The sequence below is a fragment of the Dipodomys ordii genome, unplaced genomic scaffold (assembly GCF_000151885.1).
Source record: "Dipodomys ordii isolate 6190 unplaced genomic scaffold, Dord_2.0 Scaffold126, whole genome shotgun sequence".
Classification (NCBI taxonomy): domain Eukaryota; kingdom Metazoa; phylum Chordata; class Mammalia; order Rodentia; family Heteromyidae; genus Dipodomys; species Dipodomys ordii.
This window is the reverse complement of record NW_012267342.1, coordinates 1,953,888-1,960,893: the sequence shown is the minus strand read 5'-3', so window position 1 is coordinate 1,960,893 and position 7,006 is coordinate 1,953,888.

Below are 7,006 nucleotides of genomic sequence, written 5' to 3'. Positions count from 1 at the left end.
TTCTGGAGGTGAAGAGTCAAAATCATGGTGTTGACAGTGGTGGGTCCCTCTGAGCAATGTAAAGGAGAATGTGTTCTGTTTCTCTTCCTGGCACAATTCCTAATGCTCTCAGGATTGTGGGCACATCTCTCTAGTTTACCTCTTTCTTCACCTGGCATCCCAATTCTACTCCTCTCATAGCAATACCTATTTTCCTGGGTTAACCTACTTCAATGACTTCATTGTAACTTACATCTGTAAAGATCTATTTCCAAATAAGATCATTTTCAAGGCATCAGGCGTAAAGGAGACTGCAAAATAGCTTTGGCAGAAGACAATTCAGCAAAGAAGGCTAGGATAGGCACCGTCTCTCCTTTATGATTTCTTCCTCTATCTCTTTCTTTTCTAAATGTTTCCATCTTTTAATTCCTCAGATCCTAGAGAGAAGCCTAGAGGTAACATCTGAAACTCAGCCCTTCATTACTCTGTTCTGAATGAAAGCAAACTTGCCAGGGTCTTTCTCACCCTGGCCAGCTACCCTCAGTGCTGATTTCTCAGCTGTAGCAATGATAAATTAATCCAAGGGAAGATGGTACCGGCTGACAATAGATAGAATCACCCCTCCTGTGTACTTGCATTCAGCATGCACTATGTGGAAAGAATAAGTTAACCTAAAGGTGATGATGGAAATTTTGCAATGGGTAAAGTTTTTTTTTTTAGTTGACAAAAATTTTCTGGGACACTTGAATCATAACTGTCTTCTCCATCTGTTCAAAGGACGGGTCCTGTCTCAGTCTCTTAAGGGAAAGTTATCATGGCTGACAATTTGATCTATCTTTGAATTGGTTGCCTTTATTCATCCCGTGATTGTAAGTGTGCCAAGAGAGATTTGCTCCTCACAAGGAAGTCCATCAAGTGAAAGAATTTTGTTTCAGAAAATGCCAACCTGGGGATAAAGCATGTAGCATATAAGCCCATTTTAAGCCGTGGATAATTTTCAAAGAATGAACATGTGAGAGGGAGGGAATTTGGTTGCTAGGAAAATAGAATAAAATAAACATAATCTCCGTCCCTTCTTGTTTTTTTTTTCACTTTAGGGTGAGCTGTGCTTGCCAGTCTTGTGGGGAATGTCTAATGGTGACAGAATCACTGTGGTGCCTGCATATCTGTCTCACAGGTGTGGAATCCACTTGCCAGCTTAGAGAGCTTTTGGAGGAATCTCCCACAGTGGTTATAAAGGGGGGAAGGAGAGAGATAATAGTTCACTGGCATCAATAATCTACTTCTTCCAACAGGCAGAACGTCGGAATAATAGCCTCAGTACTTACCCTCCTACACCCCCTCCCTGGGCTCCTCCGCTGTCAGAATCCCTTCCCTTCTCCACAACTGGGAACTCTAGGGAGCAGATTGTTTTGGCTGGAATTAGCCGGGCACAGATGGTACCACCTGCTGCATGTTCCTTACTTCTTATTGGCTTCTCTCTCAGCTCTGTGAGTTTTTGTATTTTTTAGAAGTTCAGAGGGAGGGAAAATGGCTGAGGACCTTGCTCATGCCTGATTCTAGCACAGCTGTTTTGAGTCAACTGGTAACTGTGGGGATTGTGCTGGGACACGCCGATTGGGAAGTTGCTTCCACGGTAACGTGTCATAGTGGCATCCTGTTTGCTGTATCTAGTACCTTCGTTTTCAAAATACAAACTTTCTTTGGGCCAAACAATTTCTGCTTTCCAGTCTGACAGTTCTGCCTGTGACCAGACATGAGGCAGGTGGTCTCTCCAGAGCCTGAGAAATAAAATTTCTCTCATTCTAAAAATCAGAGGGCCATACAATGTCAAGTTGCTGTCCATGTAGAGGGGGAAATTATGAATACCCCATGAGCAGGTCACTAAGTTCATTTCTGCTTTGTTCACTGGGGCCAAAATCTTATGAAATCTCAGATTGGCACAGGGTACACCTGTGATATTAATAAGTTCAGGTTTTATTTTTGGTTTTGTTTTTTATATATAAAAATGTGGCTTTGGACCAAATACTCTAGAAGTCTTGTTCCTTCGAATTCTCTATCCGTCTTCCTCTTCCACTATGCTTTTCTAACTTCTACTATGCTCTTCCAACAAAGATAAACTCATTCTACCTCAGTTATTTGCACCTGCTCTCCCCTCTTGGAAAACTTTTGCTCCAGATCCTCTCATGGCCCACTTCTCATCCTTCAGGCTTAACTCTAACAACACTATCATCTCACAGAGCTATTGCTGATATTCTTCCACCCCCAACTGAATTTACCCCTTCCATCTCATTCAGTATTACACTACTTTTTTAAAACTTAGACAAAGAAGCACTATCCGTAGGAATCTTTACAATGATTTTTTTTCTACTAGAATGCACATCTCCCAAAGCAGAGATATTGCCAATTTATTCACTATTATGTCCCCTCAACCGGCACAGTGTTTGTGTTCCATGTCCTAAGAGTCAAAAACAGACTATTTGATGGAATGATGTTTTTAGTGTTTAAGCAAAAAAGGTACCATGGTATGGATGCTTGAGATTTTACATAGGTATATACCCTACCACATCTGGAACTCATTACTATTCTTATTTGTCTGGGTGTCTGCCAAACTGGAAGATTTCTGAGGACAGTAGTTCTATCTGATTCATTTTGCCATCTCATAGTTGCTTATATTGTGTTTTATATGCAGTAGGCACTCAGTAAATTGAACCACAGTGAATGCTGCAATTGATATTACTTATTAGCAGTATTTTTTAGAAGATCTGAATATAAGTATCCTAGACATAATGCAAGCATTAATATCAATTGCCTTAATAGCAATTCAGAGCAAGAATAGTATCTATACCATAACTGGAGAGCTGGCTTTTGGTTCCAGTTCTGCTTGTAACTATGGAATTATTTAATAGTTTATTTCCTCTAAGCCCTAACATTTGGATATCTAAGACTTTGGAAAAAATGGTATCTAAGATTTCTTCTCTTCCAATCTTTTATGGTTTTTAATTCCATCTATTTTAACATTGTTGTGACAGATTTATGAATCTATTAGCACTCCTGTTGCTCTGTGTTCACCTGCTGCCCTGTTTCCTTCTCTGATCATATCTGGGTCATTCAGTGCACAAAGGGTTCAGAAAACTGGGAGTAGGGAAAGAATGATGCTGAGATCTTGGAAATTGGGCACAGGCTGAAAACTGTGGGTGGAGAAGCTGGATGGAAACAGTTTCTCACTGGACAAAAGCACTGTCAAAATCCTTGGAGTGGGGGGAGAGAAATCTAGTGGATAAAATGTGTCACCAGTAGTTATTAATTTTTAAAGACCATTTCTCAAAATTGAGATTGTCTCTAGCTCTCAGCCCAAAGTAGACTTCACTCCCTAAGTAGTTAAGTAGACCCTCAGATGGTGTGGCATGTTAGAGTAACACAGGTTTTCAAAGTAGATTATTTTCATTCCACTCTTGCATGGAAGAATTCTTATAGACCAGAATGGACTTCTTGCAGGAAATAGAGAAACTAACTCATTCCTTTTGATGTTTCCACAGCCACTGAAAGAGCATTTTACTATGATCTATTGGAGAAAGTACTGAACATGTTTGGGAAGACTGGAACTTTGACATTCTATGCTGAACTGTTTTGTAGATCGCTGTGGAGTTGAAAAAAAACAGTGCATTTTCTTTGATAACTACACCTCCATTTCTTCATCTATAATATGTGGATGGTAAACTGCATTTCCCAAGTGTGACAAACGTAACAATTTTCTTCCTACTAAGCACATTGAAGAATGAAAACAAGACTTCTGATCATTTTAATGTAGAAATAAAGTGTGTTATAAGTTGGTCAAATGCTGAAGGAGTTTAAAACATAGTCTTCTGACTTGTAGGTGAAGGCATCTGACTCAAAGAGCCAGGAAAATCTCTGGAAAGGTATTTACACATATCATTTTTCTATTTCTCATTTAAAAGAAATCAAGTAAGATATATTAAGCAGTGTTTGTGCTCAGAACTCTTTTTGTCCTACTATTTTGTTGAGGTTACTTATTTTAAAGTGAATGAAATTTCCCTTTTCATGAAACTGTCTTCAGTACTTTATATTGTGGGGGCAGGGGAGAATGTCTACCTAGATGGAATGATTATTCTTAAGCTGTCTCACTCCAGAAATGGTGTTTTCAGGGATAAAAAAGAAGTTGGATGAGGTGGTCTATATGACCCTGCACCCCTACCTTTGACTTGCTTGGATGTACCTTTATGGAAATCTATGAGCTCATACTTTCTAAGCATGTTCAATAATGAAGTGGTAGATCTCCACAAAACATTTCAAGACTGCAGGAAGTGGTTGAGGGTTATTCAATAGTTGATTCTCCGTTTTTGCCCACTTGGGCTGCACTGCATGGTTGGGAAATGTTTGTGTTGGAAGTGTTGTTCAGAAAAGATGTAAAAAACCAAGGTCTAACTTGCCATGGTCACTAAATATACTATAATGTTTTCTGGGTGCACAAATTTCTTTAGTTTCTTTTCTAATTTTATTTATTCATCCATATTTTCCAAGTAATTTGAATGCTGTTTTTCTCTTTTTCTAAACAAAAATGGTATGCAGTATAAATGGAATTCTTTGCCCTATAATAAGACTGTTTTAGGAAGGGGCAGAGGGATCTCATTTGAGAAAAGGCCTAAACGAAAATCTAAGTTTCCTATTAAAATGAGTAAACTTATTTAATATTTTCTCTATTTTATTGCTGGCATGCCTTATTGTATACCATATATTTTTTCAATCTGTTTTCAGAACTATTTATTTTCCCTATGCCAACGATTTAAATGCTTTCCATTTATATAAGGGCATAGATAATGTCTCTTTCCATCTCTTAGATATTAATGTTAAATGCTAGCTATTCAAGTGTTCACATATAAACTGAGTGAACTTACACACATGCACACATGTACATATGTACACACATACACACGCATTTTCTCTTTGCTCTGGAAGTGGTCAGAACAGTATCATGATGTACGAATCTGTCTCTGAATGTTTCCTTATGTTAGATCAATTCATTCTGAATTCTGTGCTTGCCAATGTTAAAATTTCGTGCCAGGGCAGTAGTCTATTTTTAACGTTTTTGGGGTTTATCCTTCACTCTAAATGTAACAGGCATATTCTGTGGAGTGAAAAGTGAGAAAGCTGACTGGGTGCACTTAAAGATCAGGACCATCAGGATCTGCAATTTGTGTGGAATCAAAGCTATGAATGAGAAAGGCCAATGAGAATACTCAAAAGATCATTTGTCACCACTTTAATCCTCATGCATTTTTTATTCATCATTTTCTTTGACTAAAATTATTAGAACCTTTGTCATATTCTACTCAAGGCCAAATTGGAGTGATGGTGCTCATTTTCTATTTTCAATATTTTGGAGCATTTTAACATGTCATGCTAGATTATATGTGGCAGCTAGCTCTTTAAATAGGGAACTTTTAACTTGTAGAATATTCAGTATTACATCATTTCAGTGTGTTTTCTCTAATTCCATCCCTTATATCTAAATGAAGACTAAGGTATTTACTTCTGTTCCTTAAGAGCATTTGCTTAATTCTGAGATTATATATCGTCTTTAACCTTGAAACAAAGGCCCTCTGAAACATCAGACCCAAAAAATTGGACACGGCCTACTACCCCAAAAAGAACATGTTGCCAATTATCTCCATGTTTATTTAAATATTTTGCTCTAAAGGAAGCAATCATTCCTTTATACTTCTTTAAATTTAGTATTGACATTTTTTATTTTGGGAAAGGAGGTCTTTTTTTTTTAACATGGATACAGGAAAAGAAAACTCTCCAATAAAAATATTGTCTAAAAAGTTTTGTTTTGTCTGCATGATTTACTAAATATGTACAATTTCAATTCACAGCGAAGGTAACAAAGATTTAAACAGCCAACATCACAAATGTCTCAAGTTCTAAAAAAAAAATCACTGTGCACAGTTTAACAATTTAATTGAATAAAAACCAAAGCTGAGCTTTCAGTTTGAATCTTTTTATGATGGGCACAAGCCATGTATATTCTTCATCTTTGTTACACGATGCATTATTTCAGTGACTAAAAGCCCCTTCCCACTTTAGTATATTAGGTTATGTCAGTACATACTTAAGAGAGGCATAAATTGCCTGTTGGTTCACCAATATGATTCGTGATGTATTCATATATATATTGTAATATTTATTAATATATAAAATGATCAGATGAGTCACCTGTGATTTTTTTAATGTCTTCAAATGTAGGAATGTTTTACTGCATGTATAAAAATTTAAAAATTTATACTTGTGTAATTTGACCAGTACCCCTTTTGATATAAGGTGTCTGGAAAGAACTATTCTGTTTTTGAAATATAGAGGTTTCATATCCCTACCCACTTCAGGTTTGTAAAAGTAGCTATTTTATGAATTTGAATGTCCTAGTCATTCTGACATAATGATCAAGTGAACTAATTAATCATTATAAACAAATGTCATTGACTACAGAATAGTTGAGTTACAGTTAAGAAGGGAGCCATAACTTTAGCTACCCTATAAAATCTATAATAAGGTTGTTTTCACATATATTTTCCCCCATGTAAATTCTTTGGTGTTTTTCCCTCTCTCTTTTTTTTAGTACTATGATTGATGTATGTGCAATGTGATATTCAAATAATTGCCTTGAGCATGTTTATTTGAATAATTGCCCCATTGCACAATCAAATAAATCTGCTGAGTGTGTTTGTTTGAATGTTTTTACGTGTACATGGGAGCACATATTCAAATAAATGCAGCTGTGTTTATTACAATGTGTGGAGCTTTAGATATACACACTTATTTGTGTGCATATCTGGAGCCCACAGCCCCTGAATGGCCTCACACATTTTGGAGCAAAAGCATGGTTAACAATTTTTCAGTTCAAATACACATAAACTTATTACTGGGCAATCTCTTCAAATTTATGACTAAGATTTGACATTATTAAGGCTTATGTCCTTAGAAAGAGTAAAAATAACCATTTTTAGTT